The following is a 19,692-nucleotide window of genomic DNA, read 5'->3' on the forward strand; positions in this document are numbered from 1 at the left end:
CAGGAAGTAGCCAGATCTGAACTGATGCCCTATAACAACAAAAGGGTCAGAATGTTGGGCTGGCAGGATCAAGAGGGATCAGGAGGCACCAACAAAATGGCGGCAGACCCTCCACCTTGCCCCCACCTCAGAACTTTCCCATCACCAGCATACTGCTCAAGGACACATTATCAGGGGGAGACAGGACGTATGCAGGAAACTTGAACCATACTTTACCCAGACCCTATATAAGGGCATGAGCAGTTATTGCTCCATGCTGATTTCACCAGTAATATGCCCAATACCTATCACCCTGTAAACACACACAACCCCTTATTCCTCCCCTCTTAAAAATCCTGTTTGCACTCCCCTGCATGTGACTTCCCCGGCCACTGACCAGTGACTTCCCTGCTCTCTCCCTCCCCTGTGGGCCTCGGAACCTCACCCCAGAGTGCATCCCATTAAAAGCATGTTTAGACCAAAAACAAACTAAACAGCCTAAGAGTATTGTGGCACATTATTGAAATTGTAATAAATGCATAATGGAAAATCTTGGAGAGGAGAGACAAAGGTAGAAACTGTATTTGAAAAAATGATGGAAAAATTAAATTTCATAATCCACGAATCTATGCATCCAAGGAGCTCAGGGAAGGTCAAGGAGTATAGTTTGAAAGATATCCACACCTAGATACATCATAATCAAACTTTTGACAACTACACCTAAAAAAACCTTGAAAACAGCAAGGAAGAACTTCCTTATTATGTATAAAAGATCATTAATATGATTAATGGCTTGTTACTCATCATTACCATGGTAGAATGAAGGCTATTCAAAGTTTTGAAAAAAATCTTTCAACCAGGAATTCTATATCCAACGGTACTATCCCGAATAAATGGATTGCAAATTAATATCTTAAAATCAAAATTGATAAAGAAAGAAAAATTGAGATAAACAAAAACTAAAGAAGTAATCACTAGTAGACTTTCCTTACAAGAAATGCTAAAGGGAGTGTTTCAGGCTGGAAAAAACAGGTCAGTAGACAGTAAATCAACTCCTCAAAAAGAATTACAGGACACCAGGAAAGTTAATTAAAGGGAAATTATGAAAGTTTGTAGTAATATATTTTTATTTATAACTCCTTTTTTCATTTGATTTAAAGTACAGCTGCAAAAGGCAATAATTATAAATCTAGATTGATGGACACACTAATTTGATGGATGTAATCTGTAACAATAACAGCTGTAGTACAAGGGGAGGAATGGATATATACGGAAGTCAGTTTTTGTACATTATCAAGCTTACATCGGTATTTTAAAAAATATTATTTATTATTTATTTATTTATTTATTTATTTATAAATAGAGAGCAAGAGAATGCAAGTGGGGGGAAGAATAGTGGGAGGAGAGGGAGAGAAGCAGACTCCCTGCTGAACATGAACATCATATAGCTCAATCTCACAACCCTGAGATCATGACCTGAGTCAAAATCAAGAGTCAGATGCTTAACTGAGCTTAAGTTGTATTAATGACAAGTATATAGGCATAAATTAATACATTAACTGAAATCTTAGGGCAGTCACTAAAAATTATTTAATATACAAATAAAAGTGGAAAAAGAAGAAAATCAAAATAGTTCACTTGAGAATACGTATCTAATGCAAAACATGACAGCAATGGAGGAACTGAGGAATAAAGACATCTTTGTGGGTTAAACTGTGACTCCCAAAACAAGACAACCTGGTACCTGTGTATGTAACCATATTTAGAAATGGGATCTTTGTAGATATAAGCTAGTTAAGATAAGGCCATGCTGGATATGAGTGAGCCCTAGACTGGTATCCTTATAAGATGAGGTAAATTTGAAAACAGACACAGAGAGGATGCTATAAACTAGTGTGGTAGATACTGGGATGATGAATCTAAGAGTAATGAAACACCATGAATTGCAACTGCCAGAAGCTAGGAAGAGGCAAAAAAAAGGATCCTCCCTTAGAACTTTTAGAATGAGCGTGGCCATGTTCACATCTTGATCTTTGACTTCCAGATTCATAAACTGTGAGACAAATTAGTCTCTCTTGTTTTAAATTATCCAAGTTTGTGATAGTTTTTTATGGCAGGCCAAGGAAAATTAATAGTCATATAAAAGAGCAGAATGGCAGAGACCCATCAAGAAATACCCCCATCTGTACTTCCAGAGTTCTTGAAAGAACCTTAGACTCAGCTCCAGCCTCTGCCAATAGCAGTCCAGCAACAGTTATGAAGGTGAAGGGACCCAACAAAAAATACTCCTGTGTTGCTGGAGATCTTGAAAAGGCTGTATACTTATGCATGAATATTCTTGCTTGCACATGGACCCTGTGGGAGACACACACTTGCATCCTTAGAGATCCTGAAATTGCTCTGTACTTGGCTTTGGCCCTTTAGCAGTCTTGTTGTCCCAGGATTCCACTTGGAAACACACTTGGCAGTGTTCCTAGAAGTAAGTCAGCCAAACTTTGTCTGACTGCAGATCCAGAAATTAACCTGTGTCTAATCTCCAAACCCTCCCAGCCACTGCCATGGGTAATTCTGCCCATCCAGAGACCCACAAAGAGATGCACTCATCTGTGCCCCTGGGGGTAAGACCAAGATAACTTCAATCCAAATGCAAATCCTGAAATGGCATCATACCAACTCAAGCCCTTCTTAACCATGGTTCAGGAACACTTTTCCTCACTCAGGACTGAGAGGAGACATGCCCATCCAAAGCCAGGCCTGTAGACCTCAATCCTGGCTGTAGACCCTGTAACAGGTCTCCCTTAGGAGACCTTTTCCTAATACCTACACCCATCAATACATCTGGTAACAGAACTGCTGTCTAAGCATCCAAATATCTATACCAAAGCAGACTCTTATCCCAGTTCCACATTACTTACAAGGTCCTGGAGGCAATCCTGTACACCCAGGACCAAACAAGACCCAAGACCACTCATGCCCATGGTAGCAAACCCATAAAACCAGAGATCCTGCTGTGGATCCAGCAACAGCATTAATAAATAATAATTATTTATTCCTTTTCAAAGTTTTATTTAAATTCTAGTTAGTTAACATTCATCTATTTTCTTTCTTAAATTCCACATATGAGTGAAATTGTATGGTATTGTCTTTCTCTAACTTATTTCACTTAGAATTAATACACATTAGCTCCATCCACATCATCACAAATAACAATAGTTCATTGTTTTTGTGGCTGAGTAATATTTCTTTGTATAAAATAGCACATCTTTTTCTATTCATTGGTAGATGGACATTTGGAATCTTTCCATACTTTGGCTATTGTTCATCACTGCTGCTATAAACATTGGGGTGCATATACCCTATTTCTGTATCCTTTGAGTAAATACCTAGTAGTGCAATTGTTGGTATATATATATATATATATATATATATATATATATATATATTATAACTACCTATAACTACCTATGTGCCAACAATTGCACTACTATATATATATATATATATATATATATATATATATATATATATATTTGAATTAGTAATCAAAAAACCTCCAAAAAAATTCCAAATTCCTTCTATGAGGCCAGCATGACCTTGATTCCAAAAAGGAAAAAGACCCCACTAAAGAAAGAGAATTACAGGTCAATATCTCTGATGAACAAGGATACAAAATATCTTGACAAGATACTAACCAATCAAACAGCAATACATTGAAATAATTAATCACCATAATAAAGTGGGATTTATTCCTGGGCTGCAGGGGGCCTCAATATTTGCAAATCAATCAATTCGATAAACCATATTAATAAAATAAAGTATAAAACCATATCATCCTCTCAATAGATGCAGAAAATCTATTCAACAAAATACAGCATCTGTCATGATATAAACCCTCAACAAAGCAGAATAGATGGAAGACACCTCCATATCATAACGGCCATACAAAAAAGGTCCACAGCTTTTCCTCTATACTCTATGCTCAAGAACAAGACAAGGATGTCTGCTCTCACCATTACTATTTAACATAGTACTGGAAGTATTAGCCTCAGCAATCAGACAAGAAAAAAGAAATAAAAAGAATTCAAATGGGCAGGGAAGAAGCCAAACTTTCACTATTTGCAGAGGACATGAAACTGTAGAAAAAGTCAAAAGACTAGACCAAAAAACTGCTGGAACGAACACATGAATTCAGCAAAGTCACAGGATATGAAATCAACATTCAGAAATCTGTTGCATTTATATACATCAATAATGGAACAGCAGAAAAAGAATTTTTAAAAAAATCCATCCTATTTACAATCACACCAAAAACCATAAGATACCTGTGAATAAACCTAACTAAAGATGTAAAAGATCTGTACCTTGAAAGTCATAGAACCCTTATATAAGAAATTGAGGAAGACACAAAGAAATGGAGAAACATTCCTTGCACATGGATTAGAAAAACATTGTTAAAATGTCTATAATATCCAAAATAATCTATAAATTTAGTGCAATTCATATCAAAATATCACCAGCATATTTCACAGAGGTAGAAAAAACAATGCTAAAATTTGTATGAAACCAGAAAAGACCCCCAATAGCCAAAGGAATCTTGAAAAAGAAAAAGTAAAGCTGGAGACATCACCATTTCAATCTTTTTTTAGAAAATGTTTAAAGATTGATTTTATTTATTTATTTATTTATTTATTTATTTATTTATTTATTTATTTATTCATGAGAGACACAGAGAGAGGCAGAAACACAGGCAGACAGAGAAGCAGGCTCCACCCAGAAAGCTCAATGTGGGACTCAATCCTAGGACTCCAGGATCATGCTCTGAGATGAAAACAGATGCTCAACCACTAAGCCACCCAGGCAGCCCATCATTCCAATCTTAAAGCTATATTACAAAGCTGTAATCATCAAGGCAGTATATTACTGGCACAAAAACAGAAGCATAGATCAATTAAACAGAATACAGAACCCAGAAAAGAGCCCACAGCTCTATGCTCAACTAATCTTCGACAAAGTAGGAAAGCTTATCCAATGAAAAAAAAGACAATCTTTTCAAAATGGTGGAAAAATTGGACAACCACATGCAGGAAAACAAAACTGGACCACTTTCTTGCACCATACACAAAAATAAATTAAAAATGGACTAAAGATCTAAATGTAAGACAAGAAATCATCAATATCCTAGAGGAGAACACTGGCAGCAACCTCTTTGACCTTGGCTTTGGCAACTTCTTCTACACACATCACCGGAGACAAGGAAAACAAAAGCAAAAATGAACTACTGGGACTTCATCAAGATTAAAACCCTCTGAAAAAAAAAGATTAAAATCTTCTGTACAATGAAGGAAACAATCAACAAAACTAAAAGGCAGCCTACAGAATGGGAGAAAATATTTAAAATTAAATATCTGGTAAAAAGTCAGGGTCCATGGGATCCCTGGGTGGCGCAGCGGTTTGGCGCCTGCCTTTGGCCCAGGGCGCGATCCTGGAGACCCGGGATCGAATCCCACATCAGGCTCCCGGTGCATGGAGCCTGCTTCTCCCTCTGCCTGTGTCTCTGCCTCTCTCTCTCTCTCTCTCTCTCTCTCTCTGTGCCTATCATAAATAAATTTAAAAAAAATTTAAAAAAGGGGGAGGAGCAAGATGGCGGAGGAGTAGGGTCTCCAAATCACCTGTCTCCACCAAACTACCTAGAAAACCTTCAAATTATCCTGAAAATCTATGAATTCGGCCTGAGATTTAAAGAGAGACCAGCTGGAATGCAACACTGAGAAGAGTTCGCGCTTCTATCAAGGTAGGAAGACGGGGAAAAAGAAATAAAGAAACGAAGGCCTCCAAGGGGGAGGAGCCCCGCGAGGAGCCGGGCTGGGGCCGGGGCGAGTGTCCCCAGGACAGGAGAGCCCCGTCCCGGAGACGCAGGAGCTGCACCAACCTTCCTGGGCGGAAAGGGGCTCGCAGGGAGTTGGAGCAGGACCCAGGAGGGCGGGGATGCCCTCCGGCTCCCCGGGACAGTAACAGCAACTGCGCGCCCAGGAGAGTGCGCCGAGCTCCCTAAGGGCTGCAGCGCGCACGGCGGGACCCGGAGCAGCTCGGGGGGCTCGGGGGCGGCTCCGCGGAGGGGGCTGCACGGCCCCGGGAGCAGCTCGGCCGGGCTCGGGCAGAGGAAGAGGCTCCGTGCAGAGGGGCCTGCGCGGTTCCAGGAGCAGCTCGGAGGGGCTCGGGCGGCGGCTCCGCGGAGGGGGTTGCGCGGCCCGGGAGCGTGAATCCACCAGCGCAGGCCCCGGAGCACAGGGCGCCGGGACACAGCCCAGGATCCCGCCTCCCCCGGGACAGGCAGAGGCCGGGAGGGCCCAGGACAGCGAGGACGCTCCTGCCCCAGCTGAGCAGATCAGCGGCCCCGCCCCGGAGCCTCCAGGCCCTGCAGACGGAGTTCCTGCCGGAGCTGAATCCAGGTTTCCAGAGCTGGCCCCGCCACTGGGGCTGTTCCTCCTGCGGCCTCACGGGGCAAACAACCCCCACTGAGCCCTGCACCAGGCAGGGGCACAGCAGCTCCCCCAACTGCTAACACCTGAAAATCAGCACAGCAGGCCCCTCCCCCAGAACACCAGCTAGACGGACAACTTCCAGGAAAAGCCAAGGGACTTAAAGAACACAGAATCAGAAGATACTCCCCTGTGGTTCTTTTTTTTTTTTTTTTTGGGGGGGGGGTTTGTTGTTGTTGTTGTTTTGTTGTTTTTTTTGTTTTGTTTTGTTTTGCTTTTTGATTTGTTTCCTCCCCCACCCCCCCTTTTTTTTCTCCTTTCTTTTTCTTTCTCTTTTTCTTCTTTTTTTTTCTTTCGTTTTTTTTTCTCTTCCCTTTTTTTTCTCTTTCTCTTTTCTTTCCTTCTTTCTCTCCTCTCTTTTTCTCTTTTTCCCAATACAACTTGCTTTTGGCCACTCTGCACTGAGCAAAATGACTAGAAGGAAAACCTCACCTCAAAAGAAAAAATCAGAAACAGTCCTCTCTCCCACAGAGTTACAAAATCTGGATTACAATTCAGTGTCAGAAAGCCAATTCAGAAGCACTATTATACAGCTACTGGTTGCTCTAGAAAAAAGTATAAAGGACTCAAGAGACTTCATGACTGCAGAATTTAGAGCTAATCAGGCAGAAATTAAAAATCAATTGAATGAGATGCAATCCAAACTAGAAGTCCTAACTACGAGGGTTAACGAGGTGGAAGAACGAGTGAGTGACATAGAAGACAAGTTGATAGCAAAGAGGGAAACTGAGGAAAAAAGAGACAAACAATTAAAAGACCATGAAGATAGATTAAGGGAAATAAACGACAGCTTGAGGAAGAAAAACCTACGTTTAATTGGGGTTCCCGAGGGCGCCGAAAGGGACAGAGGGCCAGAATATGTATTTGAACAAATTCTAGCTGAAAACTTTCCTAATCTGGGAAGGGAAACAGGCATTCAGATCCAGGAAATAGAGAGATCCCCCCCTAAAATCAATAAAAACCGTTCAACACCTCGACATTTAATTGTGAAGCTTGCAAATTCCAAAGATAAGGAAAACATCCTTAAAGCAGCAAGAGACAAGAAATCCCTGACTTTTATGGGGAGGAGTATTAGGGTAACAGCAGACCTCTCCACAGAGACCTGGCAGGCCAGAAAGGGCTGGCAGGATATATTCAGGGTCCTAAATGAGAAGAACATGCAACCAAGAATACTTTATCCAGCAAGGCTCTCATTCAAAATGGAAGGAGAGATAAAGAGCTTCCAAGACAGGCAGCAACTAAAAGAATATGTGACCTCCAAACCAGCTCTGCAAGAAATTTTAAGGGGGACACTTAAAATTCCCCTTTAAGAAGAAGTTCAGTGGAACAGTCCACAAAAACAAAGACTGAATAGATATCATGATGACACTAAACTCATATCTCTCAATAGTAACTCTGAATGTGAACGGGCTTAATGACCCCATCAAAAGGCGCAGGGTTTCAGACTGGATAAAAAAGCAGGACCCATCTATTTGCTGTCTACAAGAGACTCATTTTAGACAGAAGGACACCTACAGCCTGAAAATAAAAGGTTGGAGAACCATTTACCATTCGAATGGTCCTCAAAAGAAAGCAGGGGTAGCCATCCTTATATCAGATAAACTAAAATTTACCCCAAAGACTGTAGTGAGAGATGAAGAGGGACACTATATCATACTTAAAGGATCTATTCAACAAGAGGACTTAACAATCCTCAATATATATGCTCCGAATGTGGGAGCTGCCAAATATATAAATCAATTATTAACCAAAGTGAAGAAATACTTAGATAATAATACACTTATACTTGGTGACTTCAATCTAGCTCTTTCTATACTCGATAGGTCTTCTAAGCACAACATCTCCAAAGAAACGAGAGCTTTAAATGATACACTGGACCAGATGGATTTCACAGATATCTACAGAACTTTACATCCAAACTCAACTGAATACACATTCTTCTCAAGCGCACATGGAACTTTCTCCAGAATAGACCACATATTGGGACACAAATCGGGTCTGAACCGATACCAAAAGGTTGGGATTGTCCCCTGCATATTCTCGGACCATAATGCCTTGAAATTAGAACTAAATCACAACAAGAAGTTTGGAAGGACCTCAAACACGTGGAGGTTAAGGACCATCCTGCTAAAAGATAAAAGGGTCAACCAGGAAATTAAGGAAGAATTAAAAAGATTCATGGAAACTAATGAGAATGAAGATACAACTGTTCAAAATCTTTGGGATGCAGCAAAAGCAGTCCTAAGGGGGAAATACATCGCAATACAAGCATCCATTCAAAAACTGGAAAGAACTCAAATACAAAAGCTAACCTTACACATAAAGGAGCTAGAGAAAAAACAGCAAATAGATCCTACACCCAAGAGAAGAAGGGAGTTAATAAAGATTCGAGCAGAACTCAACGAAATCGAGACCAGAACTGTGGAACAGATCAACAGAACCAGGAGTTGGTTCTTTGAAAGAATTAATAAGATAGATAAACCATTAGCCAGCCTTATTAAAAAGAAGAGAGAGAAGACTCAAATTAATAAAATCATGAATGAGAAAGGAGAGATCACTACCAACACCAAGGAAATGCAAACGATTTTAAAAACATATTATGAACAGCTATATGCCAATAAATTAGGCAATCTAGAAGAAATGGACACATTCCTGGAAAGCCACAAACTACCAAAACTGGAACAGGAAGAAATAGAAAACCTGAACAGGCCAATAACCAGGGAGGAAATTGAAGCAGTCATCAAAAACCTCCCAAGACACAAGAGTCCAGGGCCAGATGGCTTCCCAGGGGAATTTTATCAAACGTTTAAAGAAGAAATCATACCTATTCTCCTAAAGCTGTTTGGAAAGATAGAAAGAGATGGAGTACTTCCAAATTCGTTCTATGAAGCCAGCATCACCTTAAATCCAAAGCCAGACAAAGACCCCACCAAAAAGGAGAATTACAGACCAATATCCCTGATGAACATGGATGCAAAAATTCTCAACAAGATACTGGCCAATAGGATCCAACAATACATTAAGAAAATTATTCACCATGACCAAGTAGGATTTATCCCTGGGACACAAGGCTAGTTCAACACCCGTAAAACAATCAATGTGATTCATCATATCAGCAAGAGAAAAACCAAGAACCATATGATCCTCTCATTGGATGCAGAGAAAGCATTTGACAAAATACAGCATCCATTCCTGATCAAAACTCTTCAGAGTGTAGGGATAGAGGGAACATTCCTCGACATCTTAAAAGCCATCTATGAAAAGCCCACAGCAAATATCATTCTCAATGGGGAAGCACTAGGAGCCTTTCCCCTAAGATCAGGAACAAGACAGGGATGTCCACTCTCACCACTGCTGTTCAACATAGTACTGGAAGTCCTAGCCTCAGCTATCAGACAACAAAAAGACATTAAAGGCATTCAAATTGGCAAAGAAGAAGTCAAACTCTCCTTCTTCGCCGATGACATGATACTCTACATAGAAAACCCAAAAGTCTCCACCCCAAGATTGCTAGAACTCATACAGCAATTCGGTAGCGTGGCAGGATACAAAATCAATGCCCAGAAGTCAGTGGCATTTCTATACACTAACAATGAGACTGAAGAAAGAGAAATTAAGGAGTCAATCCCATTTACAATTGCACCCAAAAGCATAAGATACCTAGGAATAAACCTAACCAAAGATGTAAAGGATCTATACCCTCAAAACTATAGAACACTTCTGAAAGAAATTGAGGAAGACACAAAGAGATGGAAAAATATTCCATGCTCATGGATTGGCAGAATTAATATTGTGAAAATGTCAATGTTACCCAGGGCAATATACACGTTTAATGCAATCCCTATCAAAATACCATGGACTTTCTTCAGAGAGTTAGAACAAATTATTTTAAGATTTGTGTGGAATCAGAAAAGACCCCGAATAGCCAGGGGAATTTTCAAAAAGAAAACCATAGCTGGGGGCATCACAATGCCAGATTTCAGGTTGTACTACAAAGCTGTGGTCATCAAGACAGTGTGGTACTGGCACAAAAACAGACACATAGATCAGTGGAACAGAATAGAGAATCCAGAAGTGGACCCTGAACTTTATGGGCAACTAATATTCGATAAAGGAGGAAAGACTATCCATTGGAAGAAAGACAGTCTCTTCAATAAATGGTGCTGGGAAAATTGGACATCCACATGCAGAAGAATGAAACTAGACCACTCTCTTTCACCATACAGAAAGATAAACTCAAAATGGATGAAAGATCTAAATGTGAGACAAGATTCCATCAAAATCCTAGAGAAGAACACAGGCAACACCCTTTTTGAACCTGGCCATAGTAACTTCTTGCAAGATACATCCACGAAGGCAAAAGAAACAAAAGCAAAAATGAACTATTGGGACTTCATCAAGATAAGAAGCTTTTGCACAGCAAAGGATACAGTCAACAAAACTCAAAGACAACCTACAGAATGGGAGAAGATATTTGCAAATGACATATCAGATAAAGGGCTAGTTTCCAAGATCTATAAAGAACTTCTTAAACTCAACACCAAAGAAACAAACAATCCAATCATGAAATGGGCAAAAGACATGAACAGAAATCTCACAGAGGAAGACATAGACATGGCCAACATGCATATGAGAAAATGTTCTGCATCACTTGCCATCAGGGAAATACAAATCAAAACTACAATGAGATACCACCTCACACCAGTGAGAATGGGGAAAATTAACAAGGCAGGAAACAACAAATGTTGGAGAGGATGCGGAGAAAAGGGAACCCTCTTACACTGTTGGTGGGAATGTGAACTGGTGCAGCCACTCTGGAAAACTGTGTGGAGGTTCCTCAAACAGTTAAAAATATACCTGCCCTACGACCCAGCAATTGCACTGTTGGGGATTTACCCCAAAGATACAAATGCAATGAAACGCCGGGACACCTGCACCCCGATGTTTCTAGCAGCAATGGCCACGATAGCCAAACTGTGGAAGGAGCCTCGGTGTCCAACGAAAGATGAATGGATAAAGAAGATGTGGTTTATGTATACAATGGAATATTACTCAGCTATTAGAAATGACAAATACCCACCATTTGCTTCAACGTGGATGGAACTGGAGGGTATTATGCTGAGTGAAGTAAGTCAGTCGGAGAAGGACAAACATTATATGTTCTCATTCATTTGGGGAATATAAAGAATAGTGAAAGGGAATATAAGGGAAGGGAGAAGAAATGTGTGGGAAATATCAGAAAGGGAGACAGAACGTAAAGACTGCTAACTCTGGGAAACGAACTAGGGGTGGTAGAAGGGGAGGAGGGCGGGGGGTGGCAGTGAATGGGTGACGGGCACTGGGTGTTATTCTGTATGTTAGTAAATTGAACACCAATAAAAAATAAATTAAAAAAAAAATTAAAAAAAAAGTCAGGGTCCAAAATCTATAAAGGACTTATCAAATTCAATACCCCAAAACAGAATACTCCAGTTAAGAAATGGGTAGGGATCCCTGGGTGGCGCAGCGGTTTGGCGCCTGCCTTTGGCCCAGGGCGCGATCCTGGAGATCCGGGATCGAATCCCACGTCAGGCTCCCGGTGCATGGAGCCTGCTTCTCCCTCTGCCTGTGTCTCTGCCTCTCTCTCTCTCACTGTGTGCCTATCATGAACAAATAAAAAAATTAAATAAAAAAAAAGAAATGGGCAGAAAAAATGAATAGACACTTTTTCAAAGAAGATAATCAGATGTTTAACAGATACATGAAAAATGCTCAACATCACTTATCATCAGGGAAATACAAATGAAAACCATGAAAAGATACCACCTCACACCTGTCAGAATAGTTAAAATCAACAACACAAGAAACAACAGGTATTGGAAAAACCTGGAAAACAACAGGATGTGGAAAAAAGGGGAACCCTCTTGCAATTTGATGGAAATGCAACCTGGTGCAGCTACTTTTGAAAACAATATGAAATTTCCTCAAAAAGTTAAAAATATAACTACCTATGTGTCAACAGTTGCACTACTAGGTATTTACTCAAAGGATACAGAAATACAGATTCAAAGGGTATATGCACCCCAATGTTAATAGCAGCAGTGATCAACAATAGCCAAAGTATGGAAAGATTCCAAATGTCCATCTACCAATGAATAGAAAAATATGTGCTATTTTATACAAAGAAATATTACTCAGCCAAAAAACAATGAAATATTGCCATTTGTGATGATGTGGATGGAGTTAAAGTGTATTAATTCTAAATGAAATAAGTTAGAGAAAAACAATACCGTACAATTTCACTCATATGTGGAATTTAAGAAAGAAAATAGATGAAGATATGACAGGGGGAATAAAGAAAAAAAAAGAGAGGGAAACAAAGCAGAAGAGACTCTTAGAGATAACAAACAGAGTTGAGGGAGGAAGGTGGATGTGGGATGCGCTATATGAGTGATGGGTATTAAGAAGGTAACTTGTTATGATGAACACTGGGTGTTGTATGTAAGTGATGAATCACTGAATTCTATTCCTGAATCCAATATTGCACCACATGTTAACTAACTAGAATTTAAATAAAACTTTGAAAAGGAATAAATAAAGAGAAAAGAAAGGAAAACCTCCCAACAAAGAAAAATCCAGAACCAGGTGGGTTCACTGTAGGATTCTACCAATCATTTCATGAAGAATTAACAGCAGTCTCTTTCAAACACTTCCAAAAGTAGAAAAAGAGGAAGCACATACTAACTTATTCTATGAGGTTAACTTTAGTCTGCTCTTAAACCAGACAAGATAATCACAAGAAAAAAAAATAGACCTAATTATATAGATTCAAAAATATTTCATTTCTACAAAATGCCAACAAATTGAAACCAGCAGCATATTAATATATACCATGATCAATTAGGATGTACACCAGGAGTGTAAGAATGGATCAACATGCAAAAATCAATCAAGGTAATACATTATGCCAACAAAATAAAAAGGAAAAAATGTGCTTATTTCTTTAAAAAAAAGATTTTATTTATTTATTCATGAGAGATACACGGAGAAAGGCAGAGACATAGGCAGAAGGAGAAGCAGGCTCCCCGTGGGGAGCCCAATGTGGGACTTGATCACAACCCCAGGATCATGACCTGAGCCCAAAGCAGATGCTAAACCACTAAATCACTCAGGCGCCCCTCATGCGGTCATTTCAATAAACACTGAAAAGTCATTTGACAAATGCAACATGCTTTATGATTTTTAAAAAACACTAAAAAACTAAGAACAGAAGGAAACTTCCCCAATATGATAAAGGATATTTATGAATACCTCACAACTAATATTAATGAAAAATATACAGCTAACATAATAATTAATGGAAAAAGACTGGATAATTTCCCCCTAAGATCAGGAACAAGACAAGAACGTTTGCTCTTAGCACTTCTATTCAGCATTATTCTGGGGTGTGTGGCCAGGGAATCAGGCAAGAAACATAGTAAAAGTTGCCCAAACAGGAAAAAAAACATAAATTTAATTCAATATGTATAAATATAAAACTATAAAGAATGTAACAAAAATCTATTAGATCTAATAACAGAGTTCAACAACATGGCAGCATATGAGTTCAAGATATATAGAATCCATTTCTACATAAAAATCAATGAAAAATCCAAAAATAAAATTTAAAAACCCATCAGATTTACAATAGCATCAAAAACAGTAATATATTTAGAAATAGATTTAGTCACAAAAGTGTAAGATTTTTTACACTGTAAACAACAAAATATTGAAAAAAATTAAATAAATCTTAAATGAATGGAAAAGTATGCTATGAGTATGGATTAGAATACTTGATATGGTTAATATAGCAATACTACCTAATGTGATCCATAGATTTAATGCAATACCTATAATAATTCCAACTTCCTTTTTTTACAAAGAAAAAAAATCCTAATAATCATTTGGAATTGGAGGAGACAGAAAGCAAAAAAAATCTTGAAAAAGAACAAAAGAGTTGTAGTACTCATACTTCCCAATTTCAAAGCTTAAAGTTAAACTAAAATAATGGAGAAATTATGATACCAGCAAGAGTTTGGGAAGATGGTGGTGGAGTAGAAGGACCCCAGGATTACCTCACCCCAAGAATACAACTAGATAACTATCATATATGCTTAAATACCCCAGAAATCAACCTCAAGACTGACAGAATAAACTCTACAACCAAAGGTAGAGAACAGCACAGTGGGCCTCCTCCCCAGGAAACCAGCCCCAAACCCAGCCAAAATACCATATCCCTATCCATGAGTTTTGTGGAGCATGGGTTCCAGTGGCAGCAGTGACAGGTCTCATTTCTCCAACATATAAGAGCACCCTACTTAAAAGTCGCAACATTCAGGGCTGGGACCAAACACTGCCTACAACAGTCAAAAAGAGCCACTGAAGATGGCTGGCCTTAGGGAAAAAGTGGTTACAATACAACAGCAAGTGCACGCAGCACACATTGGAGAAACTCCCTGAACTGCCAGGCTCTGGGGAACAGGGAACGTTTGCAAGGCAGGGCAGTATAGGACCTCTTCCTCATAAGGCCATTACTCTCAAGAACAGAAAATGTGCTGACTCTCCTAACATGGAGAAACAAGAACAGGAACACAGAAAAATGAAAATAGAAGAATTTGTCCCAAAAGAAAGAACAAGACAAGGCCATGTCCAGACACCTAAGCAAAACAGATATAAGTGACATATAGAGAATTTAAAGATAGAGAATTTAAAGTAATGATAATAAAGATACTCACTCATTTTGAGAAAACACTGGAAAACATAAGTGACACCCTTGACACAGAGATTATGGGTAACAGCATGAATAAAAGGTTCAATTTTAAAAAATGAGAAACATGCTTGATGGAATGAACAACAGGCTTGAGGAAGTAGAGTAATGAATTAATGACCTAGAAGACAAAGTAACAGAAAGTGATCAAGTTGAGTAAAAGAAACAAAAAAGAATTATGCAAAATGAGAATAGACATAGAGAACTCAGTGACTCCATCAAACACAATAAAATTCATATTATATAGATCTCAGTAAAAGAAGAGAGAGTAAATGAGGTATGAAATTCACCTGAGGAAATAACATCTAAACCTTACCTAATCTGAGGAAGGAAACATCCAATTCAAGGAGGCATAGAGAATCCCTTAACAAATAAACAAAAACAGATCCACAACATGATATATTGTAATTACAATGGGAAAATGTAGGGAAAAAGGAAAAAATCGTAAACGAACAAAACATTAAAAAAAGCAACAAAACAAGACACTTATATACATGGGAAAATACAAAAGGCTATCAGCAAAAAGTTTGCAAGCCAGAAGAGAGCAGCATGATATATTCAAATTGCTGAATGGGGAAAATCCACAGCCAAGAATACTCTATGCAGCAGGACTATCATTCAGAATAAGAAGAGAGATTCAAAAAAAATCCCAAACAAAAACTGAAAATTTTCATGACCACTAAACTAGATTGCAAGAAATACTAAAGGGGACTCAGATAAAGGGCTAGTTTCCAAGATCTATAAAGAACTTATTAAACTCAACATAAAGTCAACAGGAAAGGCTAAAAGTGACAGTATGAAAGTAGAAAGCACAAAGGCAGTAAAAAAAAATATTGCCAAAGAATGTCAGTCAAGGAAATCACAAAATAAAAGGATGTAAAAGATGGCACAATATACCTAAAACATGGGTAGAAGAGGAAATAAAGCATTCAAACTTAAATAGCCATCAATGAGGCTCAGTGGTTGATCGTTTTCCTTTGGCTCAGGTAATGATCCTGGGGTGCTGGGATCAAGTCCCACAGCCGGCTCCCCACAGAGAGTCTGCTTCTCCTTCTGCCTATTTCTTCTGCCTTTCTCTGTGTGTCTCTCATGAATAAATAAATAAAATTTTTAAATGGCCATCAACTTAATAGACTGCTTTATGCAGGAGAGCTTAAATACAATCTTAATGGTAACCAAAAATAAAAAAACAATAATACATATAGAAAGAATAAAGAGAAAATAATCCAAGTATATCACTAAAGGAACTCAGCAAACCATGAAAGACAGAAAGAATAGAAAGGATCAGATGAAAAACATCAGAAATAACCAAAAACAAGTAATAAAATATCAATAAATAGACATTTATCAATTATTACTTTGAATGTAAATGGATTAAAAGCTCCAGTCAAAAGATATACGGTGAGAGGATGGATAAAAGAACAAGAACAATCATCTATTTGTTTCCTACAGGAGATTCATTTTAGACCTATAGACACCTACAGATTGAAAATGAAGGAAGGGATGGAGGTGGGGCAAGATGGCGGAGGAGTAGGGTCCCCAAGTCACCTGCCCCACTAACTTACCTAGATAGCCTTTATTTTTTTTAATTTTTATTTATTTATGATAGTCACAGAGAGAGAGAGAGAGAGAGGCAGAGACACAGGCAGAGGGAGAAGCAGGCTCCATGCACCAGGAGCCCGACGTGGGATTCGATCCCGGGTCTCCAGGATCGCGCCCTGGGCCAAAGGCAGGCACTAAACAGCTGCGCCACCCAGGGTTCCCTTTAAATCATCCTGAGAACCTATGAATTTGGCATGATATTTAAAGAGAGAACAGCTGGAACGCTACAGAGAGAAGAGTTTTCACTTCTAACAAAGTAGGAAAAAAAAATAGAAAAGAATCAAGTGGGGGAGGGGCCCCGAGAGGAGCCAGGCTAAGGCTGGGCAGGAAAAGCCTCCCGGACAGGAAAGCCAAGTTCCAGAGAAGCGGGAACTTTAAAAATCTGCAACAGACTCTTCCCGGATGGAAAGGCGCTTAGCAGAGACTCCGGCGGAATTGCAGGATTGGCAGTGGAGCTTCCAGTCTTCCGGGGTTTCTAACAGAGGAAGTGCACCCCAGGGGGAGAATTCGCAACAGGCTGTGTGCCAAGTTTGGGAAAGGGCTCGAGCACCCACCCAGTGGGGCCTCGAGGGAAACTCATGTAGTGGCTACGGACACAGGGGGCTGCGCCCTGCTGCCTTTAGGAGCCCTCACCCCGGAGAGCAATTCCAGTAGCACAGGCCCCGGATCCCAGGGAGCCAGGGACACAGCCTAGGATCCTGCAGTCCCCCTGAGACAGGCGGAGGCAGGGAGGGGACAAGATAGAGAGCACTCTCCTGCCACTGGGCAGCCCCAAGCTGTGCATATCAGCATACCCCGCCCCCGGAGCATCCAGGCCAGTGTGGACTGGGAGACTGCGTTAGTTATTGTGGGAGCTGACTCTAGGGCTGGAGACCTGGCTGCCACCAGTGCTGTTGTTCCTCCTGGTGTCAGCCTGTGCCTGGGATGCAGTGGGGCCACCAGGGAACAAAGGCCTCACAGGATAAAACTCAAACTAAGCCCAGCACCTGGCATGGGGCAGGGCATCTCTGCACCGCACAGACACCTGAGAATCAGCACAGCAGCCCCTCCCCCAAAAGACCACCTGGAAGAACAGGGGAATAGCAAGTTCCTGACCAAACAGCACTGGAAAGTTCCAGGGGAAGTCAAGGGATTTACAGTATATAGAACCAGTGGATACCCCTCCCATTTTTTGCTTCTTTTTTCCAGTACAACTCGTTTTTATATCAGACTGTAAATTTCCATTTTTTTCTCTTTTCCCACCTTAACTACAATATTTTACAACCTCTTCATTTTTCAGATTGTTCCTTTTTGATTTTCATATTTCTACAATTACAGGTCCTAGATATATTTTCCACTTCTAAATTCCCGTCAACATACTCAACTTAATTTTGGGAGATATACAAGATATGATTTTTTGGTTTGAAAATTAAAAAATACATGGAGACAAATGAAAATGAAAACACAATGGTCCAAAATCCTTGGGATGCAGCAGAAGTTGTTGTTATTGTTGTTGTTAGAAGTTGTTGTAAAAGGGAAGATTATAGTAATGCAGGCCTACCTCAAGAAGCAACAAAAATATCAAGTATAAACCTAACACTACAGAAAAGGAGCTTAAAAAAAGAGAAGAAACAAATTCATAGGGCAGTAGAAGAAAAAAAATAAAAATTACTGCAGAAATAAGTGAACTACAGAAGAAATGAATAAATTTATAAAAACATGAAACCTACCAAAACTGAAGCAGGAAGAAATAGAAAATTTGTACAGAAAGAATACTTAGCAATGAAATGGAATCACTAATAATAATTAAAAAAAAAAACTTGCAACAAACAAAATTCCAGAACCAGATGCCTCACAAGTAAATGTTCTCAAACATTTTTTAAAAAGTATTACCCATTCCTCTCAAACTATTCCAAAAAAGAGATGAGGAAGGAAAACTACAAAATGTATTCAAGGCCAGTATGAATCCAATACCAAACAAGATAAAGACACTACAAATAAAACTACAGGGCAATATGTCTGATGAATATAGATGCAAAGATCTTCAAAAAAATATAAGGGAGCCAAAACCAATAATACATTAAAAAATCATTCACCACAATCAAGTGGGATTATTTCACTAGTGCAAGTGTGGTTCAATAACTTGAAATCTACCAATGTAATACATCACATTAATTAGAGGAAAGATAGAAAACGACATGATCATTTCAATAGATGCAGAAAGAGGCTTTTGACAAACTATAGCATCTACTCATGATGAAAAGAAAAAAACCCTATTACAAAGTAGGCTTAGAGGGAATATACCTCCACATAATAAAAAAACACATATAAAAAAGGTAGCAAACATTATATTCAATGGTGAAAAACTGAGGGCTTTATTTCTATGCTCAGGAACAGGAAAAGGATATTTGTTCTACTCACTTTCATTCAATGTACAAGAAGTCCTAGTCAGGGCAATCAAAAAACAAAAAGAAAAGAAAGGCATACAAATTAATAAATAAGAAGTAAAATTTCACTATTTGCACATGACATAGTTATATATATAGAAAATATGAAAGATTCCACAAAAAAAAATTAGGACTGGTAAATGAATTAAGAAATATCCCAGGATATATAATCAATGTGGAGAGACACCTGGGTGGCTCAGTGGTTGTGCATCTGCCTTCAGCTCAGGGTGTGATCCTGGGGTCCTAGGATCAAGTCCTGCATTGAGGTCCCTGCAGGGAAATTGCTTCTCACTCTGCCTATGTCTCTGTCTCTCTCTGTGTGTCTCTCAGGAGTAAATAAATAAAATCCCTTTAAAAAATC

The 19,692-nt window shown here is 39.3% G+C and overlaps 1 protein-coding gene across 2 annotated transcripts in view; it reads right to left on the bottom strand.

Moving 5' to 3' along the window:
* The window catches only part of ZC3H12B (zinc finger CCCH-type containing 12B), a 566,523-nt gene that overhangs the window by 382,874 nt on the left and 163,957 nt on the right, over positions 1–19,692 (bottom strand). The window lies entirely within an intron of this gene.

The sequence above is a fragment of the Canis aureus genome, chromosome X, assembly GCF_053574225.1.
Source record: "Canis aureus isolate CA01 chromosome X, VMU_Caureus_v.1.0, whole genome shotgun sequence".
Lineage (NCBI taxonomy): Eukaryota > Metazoa > Chordata > Mammalia > Carnivora > Canidae > Canis > Canis aureus.